The sequence below is a fragment of the Cyprinodon tularosa genome, unplaced genomic scaffold (genome assembly GCF_016077235.1).
Source record: "Cyprinodon tularosa strain WSP-4 unplaced genomic scaffold, ASM1607723v1 ctg867, whole genome shotgun sequence".
Lineage (NCBI taxonomy): Eukaryota > Metazoa > Chordata > Actinopteri > Cyprinodontiformes > Cyprinodontidae > Cyprinodon > Cyprinodon tularosa.
This window is the reverse complement of record NW_024039637.1, coordinates 1,095,011-1,107,715: the sequence shown is the minus strand read 5'-3', so window position 1 is coordinate 1,107,715 and position 12,705 is coordinate 1,095,011. Positions and strand designations below refer to the sequence as shown.

Below are 12,705 nucleotides of genomic sequence, written 5' to 3'. Positions count from 1 at the left end.
CCCAGTCTGCTTAACTGAACTTCACTGGACCTGGACTTCTGACTGGGATTCCGGTACCGGATCAGGAGGAACTGGTTCTGACTCCATTGGGTGGCAGAACAAGGAGAAAAGTCTGGATCACGGTGAGTGAATTTAATAACTGTTTTCATCTAAAACCTAAATTCAAGAGGAAGTAAAGAAGTCCAGATGTTTCCCCATCAGTAGGGATGCACGACATAATCGGCCCCCTATCGGTATCGGCCTGTGTCGGCCTTAAAACTGAATATCAGACATCAGCCAACCCACCGATATTTAACCCGATATTTGATCAGTTTCTGAGTTTCTAAAGTCTAAAAAAAAAAAAAAAAAAAATACTACTTCTTCTTCCTCAAAAACTTCTTTTTTACAGACTTAAAAACTTCTAAAGACGAGGGAAAAATATTGACGCATTAAAATATCACAATATCTTCATATGCTGATATATGGCCATTTAAAAACACCATGTCAATCTCTTTTACTAATGAAATATTGCTATATATCATAGTTACGCTACGAAATCCGAAAATTCATGAAATTTTGCCATATTTTTATATGTTGATATATTGACGCGGTATTGACCTATTTTACTAACAAAATCTCACAAGAATTTGCAAAATATTACGAGAGTTTGTAACAGAACGATGAAATTTCCCGAGATTTTCAAAGTAAAATAGTTTGATACCGCGTTTTTAAAAATCAATTTGATATCAGCATATGAAAATATATCTGAGTATATTATTTTGAAGTGTCAGAAATGGATAGTAAAACTGCTATTTTCATTGACTACTTATTTTTGTCCAGCTTTAACATCGTTATCGATATCGGTTATCGGCTACATGAGTTTTAAAATATCGGCATATCGGATATCGGCCAAAATCCCAATATTGTGCATCCCTACCCATCAGGACAGTTATCTGTGGATAATTAGAAACCACTCAAGAGCTTTTATCTCATTTTGGCGAAAAGTTCAATCTTTAGGCCAGAGCTCTGCTGTGCAGTTATGATGGTTTGATCTGGATTACTTATTATAATTTTTAATAAGGTATGATTTTAATTCAAATCCTCCAAAATGAATAGATATTTAAACTCCACTAGGGGATGGGATTATTGGGCTGATAGAATTTTATAAATATAATTAATAACAGGGATTAACAGCTAACAATCATTAACTGGATGTACCAGAAATGTTTGGACAGTCCAAAATATTGTGGACTTAGGTTGTGTAACCACCAGTAAATGTTAATAATTATAGTTCAAAGCTGCACTTGGCAGCATTCATTAAACAGAATCCCGGTAAATCTTTCTGTACACTTAAACTAGCAACAGTGAAGCTCTGAATTTTAGAGACAGCAGATTACTCTCATATAGAAATAAACATAGATGTGTATCTGATTTATTAAACACAATCTATCCCTGTTACAATCAACTATTCTATCCAACAAACTCTTTAACTAGAACACTCACAAAATAAAAAAAAACAAAACAAGAACTAAAGATAAAGCAGCTAAAATGATCAAACAGATCATCACAGCTGTAGCTACAAGGAGATATTGGAAAATTAAGATAATCATCATGAATAGTCATCAGTCAGCAGCAGTTATTAGTAGGAAACCATCAAAGCTTTGGGTACATCTGCAGGGATGGGACATCCATGCAGTAATGATGCTGATATATCCCATGAGAAAAACCAATCACCTGGCTGGGCTCCACCCCTGGCTCCGCCCCTGTATCAGAACTATAAATGTTTTCAGCATCTAGTCTAGTCTAGTAGCAGACATCACCAATCAGCAGAGACAAATATCTTCTGGTAATTTTCATCAGACCTCTATCTGCTCTCCAAGGGATGCAAAGTTTCATCAGGAGCTCACTTTCTGTAAACTTGGCATTGTTGAACCTCCCTCCTGTCGCTGCATTGTTTCCTCTTCCTTTACAGCTGCTCCTCCCTTCATCAATAAAGCAGGAGGTGTTACCTGGAGGAGGAGGAGCAGGAAGAAGCTTTGAATCCTGTTCACTGCTGGGTTTGGGCTTTCAGAGGATTTTCTAGACACAGTTTTTAATATTTTATTATTTATTTACACCTGAAAAGCAATTGACCTGTACAGTAAATCGTGACAAAACCAACACTTTCTATCAAATTCTCTCTCAGTTTTTAGACGAGCACCAGGCTACGTAGAAGTCTATCTCAGATAGAGCATAGAGCAACAGAGGACGATCGCCAGAATCTCTGGAAGGGAGAGTCGCTGTCAATATACTGTGATGTCATATATGTGACTGGGCTGCTATAGTTTAATTAGTGTGAGGCCCCACCCCCTAAAATCTCTGTTCTGACATACTGCACCTGTTTGTAACTCAGACATTGTTGGAGCACCTCTACTTGAAGTATCTCCACTTGTGCACATATTCATATGCCGACAGGTTTTGGAAAACTTTGGAGTCCTTTCTTTCAATCCAGTTAATATTAAAATCTTAAAATATAATTTCTTTTAAAATATTTTCAGGAGTTCTTTTTGCTGATCATAAAATCATTTTTAGAGGGTATATGATAGAGACAAATTCTAGTTAATGATATTTCAGCAGAGAGGGACATAATAACGCAGACTCATTCTAAAGTCCCACTACTAGGCCATATGTAGGAGCCATAATGATAGGTGTGCAGGCGAATGTATCACGTGGGCGTAGTTGCTGGGGTGACACATGTGGTGACAGCTGATTGCTTAAATGGGTGTTTACCTGCACTCCAGCCGAGAGAGGGGAGCGGGGTAGCCGTATTTCTTGTTGACCTTTTGCTTTATGATCTAAATCAGTATGTTACATTATGTACGTTACAATCTGTTGTGAGTGACTATATAAGTCTCTGGACAGGATTAAAAGACCAAAAGCTTATTACTGGATTCCGTGTGCATTTCTGATCAAGATGGCAGCGCCCTATACACATACAGGACCCTATTTCTACTTCTCAAGTGACAAGGATTGCTATGGAGTCGCTACACCATATGATAGGGCTGTATTTCAATATATTCAGACCCAGATGGTTCTTCCTGAAGTTAGGTTCCTCTGTTGCTCTACACACATGATTGGAATCAGCTTTCTGCTTTACTGGACACCAACTGGATCTGAACCACTGGGAACTGACTGGTTCTGGTTTCTCTGTCAGACTGACTGAAGTCTGGAGGATGGAAGATTGGGATCTAAAGGAGGATAGAGCAGAACGTCCAGGATCCAGCTGTCCATCAATGAGGAGTGACTGGTCAATAGGTGAACCTCCAGACTTCAGTGCAGAACCTGGATCCTCTGACATAAAGTAAGGAACCAGTTTCTAACTGATTCACGTGACTTCACAGAGATAGTACTTTTAGAAGTGAACTGGTTTATCCTCTAAATCCAACGTTCTTTCATTTTTCTTTCAGCTTAAAGCTAAACAAACATGAAGGATGTTAGTCAGTAAATCAGTAGAGTTTTAATGAAGGCCTGAGAATCAATGGTGGAGGAAAACAGAACCAACCAAGAATCCTAGGAGCAACCAGGATCAGAGATGCTCTCTAAAACTTCTGGACCACAGGAGGTTCTGGACTGGGAACATTTGACCCGACATATATACTGGGTCGACTTGATCCAATAGGCTGATGACCCGGCCAAAGGTTAACAGGGAAAAGCAGAACAACAGGGTTGGGTTGTCCCTTCACAGACAAGATGAACAGCTTTGGTTCTGATATCAGGGAGCAGAACCTCTGCTCTCCACCTTCTCAGACTAGATGTGATCAATGAGTCTGTGTCCAGAACTTTCTGGGCTTTACAGTACTAGTAATGGATACTATAGTAATACATTTGGGGAATCATTCCTAGAAATCTGATCTCATTAGCTTCCTTAAACTGTGACATGAGCATGTTGTCCTTAAGGTGTTGCTCTGACCCATCTGATCCAGACCATCAGAACCCAGTTCTTCTATGTTTGTGTTTCAGAGGTCAGAACCGCAGACAGAGAGCAGAACCTCTAGGATCCAGCTGTCCATCTTTGAGGAGTGACCGGTCCAAAGATTCCAGGCCATACTTCAGTGCAGAACCTGGACCCTCAGACTTGGAGTAAGGAACCAGTTTCTAACTGATGGATGTGACTGCAGAGTCAGAACCTCTAGAATCTGAACTGGGTAATCTTCACTGGTTTGGACTTTTTCTCATCAGCATTACACAGATTACTGACAGGTCCAAAGTCATTTTCTCTACTTCGAGCATGATAAATCCCAGAAGTTGTTCAGATCTGAATCGAAATGAGCAGAGATAGAGACTCAGTGTGTCATGAATCAGCACAATGGTTCTGGTTCCTTCCAGCAGTGGAAATGGGCTGTAGAAGCAGCCCTCAGTGCCGTGGGCTCCTTGGTGTCTTTGTCCACACAGTCCAACGTGTGGAGCCGCAGGTTGGGTCTGTTCAGAGCTTCATCATGTTTCTCTGTGCGATCTCTCATCCTAGCATCAAACGAAACTTAGCGTCACCCTGCCTCTGGTCCAGTTCAGGTTCTATTTGGATTCTGGGTGGTTCAGTGGTAGAGTAGATGCTCCATGTCCCTGATCCGATTGTGCAGGGCTTGGTCCTTGTTCTGGCTACATTAGCTGAATGTCCTTCCTGCCTTCTCCATCCTCATACCTGTGAGATTCAAACCTTATCAATCCCAGTTTGGATCAGTAATAGACAGAAACTAGTCAGACAGCAAAGAGACGGTTCTGACCCCGCTTCTGGTCCTCTGTCTGTGGAGGACCTTCATAAACATATTCAGCTTCAGTAGAACAGCCCCACTCTGTTGGTAGTGAACTATTACAGTGATAAAGAAATGTCTCCACAGACGGAGGGAGAGGAGTAAACCCCAGTCTGGAGAAAGTGCCAGAACCGGAAATGGACCGCTGACAACCAGCCAGAACAGCTGTGCAGCAGGTATGACTGATGATCTCCAATCAATGCTTCCTTCTTTTGTCTGTTGAACTCTGACATCATAGACCCATTGAATCACTGAATGGCTGAGCTCTAAAATACATTACATCCTTTTGTCAGTGAATCAACCAATTAGACCATTGAGGGATACTGGATGGATTCTACTCTCCAGAACCAGAACCAAACATGGAGAACCATCTTTTAGTTCTATTCCTCCAGGAATCTGAACAAACTACCAGAAAACGGTAAAAGTGCTGAAACCCTCAGTGGATTTAAATCGGCCTTTGACTGTACGACAGAGTATTAGGGCTTGGCTACAGTTTTTTTATTTAATTTCGAGAATTAAGTCGTAACATTATGAGAATAAAGTTGGAATATTATGAGAAAAAAGTGGAACAATAATGAGAATTAAGTCATTACCTGGGCATCAACACCTCCATGTGCAACTGGATTCTGGACTATCTGACCAACGCCCCACAGATGTCCGATCAAGCTCCAACTGCTCCACTTCCATCACACTCTACACTGGTATACCACAGAGCTGTGTGCTAAACCCGCTTCTCTACTCCCTCTTCACCCATGACTGCAAGCCTGTGTACATGTCTAATTCCATCATCAAGTGTGCGGACAACACCACAGTGATTGGTCTCATCAGCAACAAAGATGAGTCTGTTTATAGGGAGGAGATCGAGCACTTGGGCACATGGTGCACTGAAAATAACCAGCTCCTCAACACCACCAAAACGAAGGAGCTCATCATAGACTTAAGGGAAGATTCAACAGGCACCCACGACACAATCGACATCAATGGAATAGCTGTTGAACGTGTCTCCAGTTTCAAGTTTCTGGGGACCCACATCTCAGTGGACATGTCCTGGTCAACCAACACCTCCTACCTGGTCAAGAAGGCTCACCAGCTTCTCTTATTCCTAAGAACACTGAGGAAGAATCAGCTCCACTCAACTATCCTGGTGAACTTCTATTGCTGTGCAATAGAAAGCATCCTAACCAACTGTGTAATAGTGTGGTACTGAAGCTGTTCTGTTGCAGAACGCAGGGCACTGCAGCGGGTGATGAAAGCCGCCCAGCACATCACTGGGACTTCACTAGCCACCATTGAGCACATCCAGAAGAAACGCTGCCTACATCAAGCCCGCAGCATTCTTAAGGACTCATCCCACCCAGCCCACAGACTGTTTTCTCTCCTGCCCTCTGGCAGGTGTTTCAGGTGCCTCCGGACCAGAACCAGCAGACTAAACAACAGCTTTTCCCCCAGAGCTGTCTCTTTACTGAACTCTAACCCTCACTGATAGACTACTCTCCTTCCGCACACCTACCACCATTTTGCTATTCTGTTTTTTTTTTTTTAGACTGTAATGATTACCTGCACTCCTGACTGTTACTATTGTAACAAATCTTTATATGCATCTTGCACTACTCACCTTGACTGAATATTGATTTGTACTGCCGACTGCTTATATATGCACTGCCGACAGTTTATTCACAGTACTAATCGTTTACATATACATTTGCAATAACGTACTTTAACTGTAACATGCAATTACCTTCCACTGCACTTTAATTTAGATAGCTTCTGTCCAAACTTTATTTGCTCATTTTATAGCAAAACCCATCTGTATATATGCTATTGTACATTACTGTAAAAACCTTTTTTATAGTAATATCCACCTGTATATCATATTCGGTACATATCCAGCTGTAAATTTAGTTCATAACACTAGTGATCTATATATTATATTCATTATTCATAATGGTATTAATCTCTTTACTCATTCAGTAGATACCCATGTCCTGTATTTATGGAACCATTATTTATCCTGCACTTGCTGCTATTGCACTTCTGGTTAGACCTAAACTGCATTTCGTTGCCTTGTACCTGTACCTGTGTAATGACAATAAAGATGAATCTAATCTAATCTAATTATACCACAGCACATTTCAGAAAGAAAGCTTCAAGCCCCGACCTGCTTGACATACTGCCTGATTTGATGTTGGTGTGTTATCCTCATTTGTCAAACCGTTGCCAAAGTATTGCTTCTCATAATACTTGACATTCTTCATTTTAGGGAAGAACGTTCTTTTTGTAGGAGTAGTCATAAAATACCACTTTATTCTCATAATATTATGACTTTATTCTCATGATGTTACTTTATTCCTGTAATTTTATGACTTTACTGTCGTAATATTATGACTTTGGTGTCGTAATTTTACAACTTTATTCTCGTAATGTTACGACTTTGTTCTTGTAATTTTACGACTTTATTCTTATAATTTTAGGGCTTTATTTTTTTTTATTTTACGACTTTATCCTCATAATTTTATGGCTTCATTCTCTTAATGTTATGTTGCTCAGCCACCTCCTCCCACCAGCAAGCTGTGAGTTACAGAACCCATTCCTCCTCTCACTCTCCCCAGATAGGTTATCTGTACCTGGCGGTAAGCAGAGCAGCAACAACGCAGGTTATTTTTGGTTTTCTTAGTCTTAATCACCTTTCTCTCTTCTCCCGCAGAACCCTGAACACTGACGTTCCGAACCTCATCTGTGAAGCCTGTTCGGGACTAGATTTATTATTGTTGTGTAGTCAATACACATCTTAAATTGCTCCTGTTTTCCCCCATCTGTGTCTGCATGTGGGCCAAACACCTTGAAACCATGATATTTTTTGCTGTAAATTTCAGGATTTCTTGGCTGGATAATGCAATGGCCTCCTAGCTTAGATGCCTTGGTATAAAAACAAGTTTTCTTAAATATCTGTGAATGTGTTCTCCATAGAAATGAAAAAAACCCAGCCTCCACTGAGAATATCAGAAATGTTTTTATTCTTTGTTTGGCTGAAATGTTTCCTGCCGTGTTTTTGTTTCTTCATTTCCTTCAGAGGACAGTGGTGACCTAGTGGTTAGGGGATAGGGCTTTGAATCCTGAGATTGGGAGTTCGATCCCCCACTCCCCCAGACTGCCACTCTGGGTCCCTCACCACACTGCTCCTCGGGCACCGCACAATGGCAGCCCTCTGTGAGATAATGTTCAATTTATTTATTTAGATGATGATGGTGGATGTCAATGTGTTAAATTGTTTCTAAAGAAGAAGTTTGAATGTGTCTCTGAAGGCGTTGCTAAAGCTGGAAAGAAAACCTTTCCTGATGACATCTACACAGAGCTCCACATCACATGTCAATGATGAACATGAGGTAAGAACGATTGAAGCAGCATTCTGGAAGATAAACAGATGGAGAACAAAAACCAGTACAGAAAACATCTTCAATCCACATGAAGGAAGGGGTAAGATCAGAACTGTGATGACGATGGGCGTGGCTGGCATCGGGAAAACAGTCTTAAACCAGAAGTTCACTCTGGACTGGGCTGAAGGTAGAATCAACCAGAACATCTGTTGGGTTTTAATCCAGAGAAATGTGAGTTTAAAAGATTAAGAGGACGAAATGATCAAACACAGACAGGGATTTGGAAACGTCAGCCTCTGCAGTAGGGGAGAAGAACTGCTGGCTCAAACCAGCACCTTTTCTCACAGATCCCTTCACAGCAAAGCCTTTTATTAACAGTTTACAACATAATAGGGCAGGTCTTAAACAGAAAACCCAGTAATGATTATCTGGCAGGATGCAGGTCATAGGACAGTGTGAAATGACCATCTGGCTGGATGGAAGTCACACAACCGTGTGACTCTGCCTCCTGACCTACTGGATGCAGGTCATAAAGTTTATGACCCTCCAGATTGAATCACAGGATAGAACTGTCGTGGGAAAAAAGTATTCAACTATTCATCCTAGTTAAATTAACGGAGACCGATGGATTTTACTCAGTCGGCACATTTATTAATATCTTTGCAAAGAGAGAACAGTCATCATGGCACAGCATTCTGCTCTGTTCTGATCTGGGCAGGGTTCGTTCCCCCCTAGTTACAACAATCGAAAGCAGTCAGAGTCATAACAAATTACACACACTTTGCTTAACAGTAACATGTTATGAATAAACCTTGAGAAAGAATCTGGATTGTTATGGGAAGAAGCTCTGTCTGGTCTACAAACAACATTCTGCAGGGAATGGTGTGGCCTTGAGAAAGAAACAGACTGAGTGAAAACTTTTATAGTGAGTATTGAATATTAATATATAATGAGAGAAAGATATACATTTTCCCACAACAGTACCGAAAGACGAGGCATGTTTCGATACTCTGTAGAACCGAAGCATTTCGGTCGGTACCATAAAAGAACCGAAGTTCGGTACCCAGCCCTAAGGAGGACTTTGTTTGAGCTAATTTTCCAGTATTTGATTTCTAGTAATCTTTAAATCTGTTAACAATCTGTTGTTTTGTAATTTAGTTTTTGAAATTTAATTTAAACTGTGCCGACAAAAGATCATCTCACCGTCTCAATAAAATGGTTTCTTTTGATCCTCCTGCTGACCTCCAGGGACCTCGATGCCAGAAGTCCTCACTCCCTTAACCTTCTAACGGGCTATTGAGGCTGGAAGACTGCCTCCGCCAGGTGGTACCTGACACTTCTGACAATCGCTGTCCTCAGAAAAAATCAGTCAAAGACAATCCTGCATTGACAACGCCAAATTGTCGTGGGAAAAAAAGTATTCAACTATTCATCCTAGTTAAATAAACGGAGATCGATGGATTTCACTCAGTCGGCACATTTATTAATAATCTTTGCAAAGAGAGAACAGTCATCATGGCAAAGCATTCTGCTCTGTTCTGATCTGGGCAGGGTTCGTCCCCCCTTAGTTACAACAATGGAAAGCAGTCAGAGTCATAACAAATTACACACACTTTGCTTAACAGTAACATGTTATGAATAAACCTTGAGAAAGAATCTGGATTGTTATGGGAAGAAGCTATGTCTGGTCTACAAACAACATTCTGCAGGGAATGGTGTGGCCTTGAGAGACAAATAGACTGAGTGATAACTTTTATAGTGAGTAAATATGAATATTAATATACAATATAATCTCCCACAACATGCATATACATTTATATCAAAATACGCAACAAACCAAATCAAATGCTTTTCAGGATCTAAACTTAGAATCATTGTTTGCAAATTCAGCTGATTAACATGGTTCATGAAGTGCAGGGCCTTTTGAATATTGTCTTAGTTGGTCCTGTTCTAATACAACATTTCTGATTTTTATGGGATCTGGATCAGATCCTTCCTTTCCACAAGCTCCATGCAGGCTGCCACAACCATTTACGAATATATGTGCCATTTCCAGGTATTGCACATGGCACAAGCAATGCCAGAATGTGGCAAGTGTTGTGCAACCTTAACATATTTGTTACCCACCCCAGTAGGGGTAGTAAATAAGTTATTTACTCAGAGAATATTCAGACTGTCATATATTGTTTATGAACACACATCCTACAGGCTGTGGGTTTGAACAACAAATGAAAGTATAAATCAAGTTTAAATCATGGTCAAATAGATAATTCTGCACATATATTTAATAAATTCACCACAACTTCAATTCAAAATATAAGTTTATTCATAAAAATCATTCAGCTCCAAGTCCAACATCTTTCAGTTAAAAACTGTTGACAGTACTAATTAAACTCAACTAAGCTACTATATACACAAAGGAAACACATGGTTAAAACCCCTAATCAGTGAGGATGCAATGTTTTCACAGCTTAGCCTGGATTTTGTGCTTGAGAACAAAGATCTATCCTGAAATTTGATCAAATTAGCATTAACTAATTAAGAGCAATTGGAACGTTTTCAAACCAATTCACAGGCAAATAAAACAGATGAATAAAACAACATTTGGTTAAATAATGTTTTATTAAATTATTAGCTTAACCAGGAACCAATAACCTTTAGTTAATTGATTTGTTACCTTCCTTGAGTGAGACAGCGGATGTAAGGATTCCCAATAAAGGACTTTTGGTCATAACTTGGTAATCAAAATGTAACAAGCATATGAGCAAACACGTGACTGCTAAATTAAGAGTTTAACCCCTTAGAGACACAAATATTGTTTTTACCCATTAAACAACAGCTCCAAACATATTAGCATAGACTACCATGTAGTCCATCTTGTTAGCTTTGTCTTCACTCAGCAGTATAAACATAAAATGATCAAACATCATTAAAGAAACAGTGGCGTCGGATGTAAGAGTTTGCCCTGAAATCGAAGGATTGACGGTTCAAGCAGACTTTCAGTGTCGTTGTGTCCTTGGGCAAAACATTTCACCTGCATTGTCTACTGATGGTGGTCAGAGGGCCCGGTGGCACCAGTGTACGGCAGCCCCGCTTCTGTCAGTGAGCCCCAGGGCAGCTGTGGCTACAATGTAGCTTGCCACCATCAGTGTGTGTGTGTGTGTGAATGGGTGAATGAGTGAATGTAGTTAAAAGCGCTTTGGTCAAGTCTCGTGACTTGAAAAAAAGCACTATATAACTACAGGCCATTTACCATTATGTAGAAACTCTCCCTGACTCGTACTAGACCTGTACCTATGTTCATATCTGTTTTAAGAAGCTTGAGTTTTCTCCGGCATTTAGCAGCTTAGCATGGCTCAAAGCAGGGGTGCCATCTTTTGTTCCATGTGCCACACATTAGGGGAATGGTTTCCTTCTTTCTCTTTCTCCATTTAAGCATAGAAAAGTTCTTAAAACTCTATAAGAAATGTCACAGTCTGTTTTGCAGCAATTCGGTGCTGAATGTCAACCATCATGACTTAGCCTCTGGTCAGTTTGCAGCGACTGTTCCCTGGACATGAGGCAATGATGATGTCTCTCTGATGTGAACCTCTCAAAGCTTCAAAGAAAAGGAAAAAGAAATTCTGTGTGGTTTGATCTTTTCTGGAAAAGGTAGACCTCCGTAGGAGTGTTTTGTGATACCGTCTTGGGGGGAGGTGTTGTAGAGCAAAGTCAGCTGCAGAGCAAAACTGTCATCTTCAAAACCCATGGATATGTTTGAGATAAAGCAGGGATACTGGTTCCCTATGTCCAAATTCAAATTCATTATCTTGATGATGTGAGTAACAAATTCCAGTGAAAGTCATGCGGGCTTACCAGACAAAGGGATAACCCTGTTGCCAAGTAGATAGGAAGCATGATCACCTGAAGGCATAGTGACAGGAACCCACACTGTCACATAGTTAGACCATTCACTCCTCTAGTTGCTTGGTTGTAGGGGCACTGGATACACCTAGATATATCAACTGAAACATTTGTCAATCAGGTGTAAATAGCCTAAATCAACTCAGTCCAGACTACATTCCTACAATATTTCCTAATATTATTTCTCCGGTCATCCAGAAGGAAGTTGAATGCCATAAAAAAAAAGATATCAGAGCTTTAGTTTGAGGAAATATGGAAGAAGATTGTTTCTATTTCATATGAAACCATATAAAGATTTTTTTTTTTTTTATAATCCATGGAGGTTTTTATTTCTGCTCTGTTTATCAATTTTGAAATGATTACAATAGTTAAAAACATCCACAGCAGAATATAATCCATAAAATCAGTTGTATAAAATAGGTGAGTTACCAATCATAGCAGGTAAATAGAACATCTACAGAATACAGAACAAAACTATTAAAATTAGTTCAAAGGAAAATTATATTTAAAAAAAATCTTTAAAAATCAGAAACTTCACACTTCTAGAGGAGAGTCAGATTTCTTTAATACATTGTTAAGACAAAGGCTTTTTACCAAGTTAAAGCAGGTTCAAACTGATCAGTAAAAATAACATCATCATCATCAATCCTGTTTATCTTTTT

At 39.9% G+C, this 12,705-nt stretch overlaps 1 long non-coding RNA gene across 1 annotated transcript; it reads left to right on the top strand.

Annotated features, from left to right (window-relative positions):
• LOC119775340 lies at positions 1-4,252 on the top strand. Its single transcript, XR_005279641.1, has 3 exons — positions 1-122; positions 3,173-3,319; positions 3,979-4,252. It is a non-coding gene; the product is annotated as an uncharacterized LOC119775340 (long non-coding RNA).
• Positions 4,253-12,705: the final 8,453 nt, after the last annotated feature.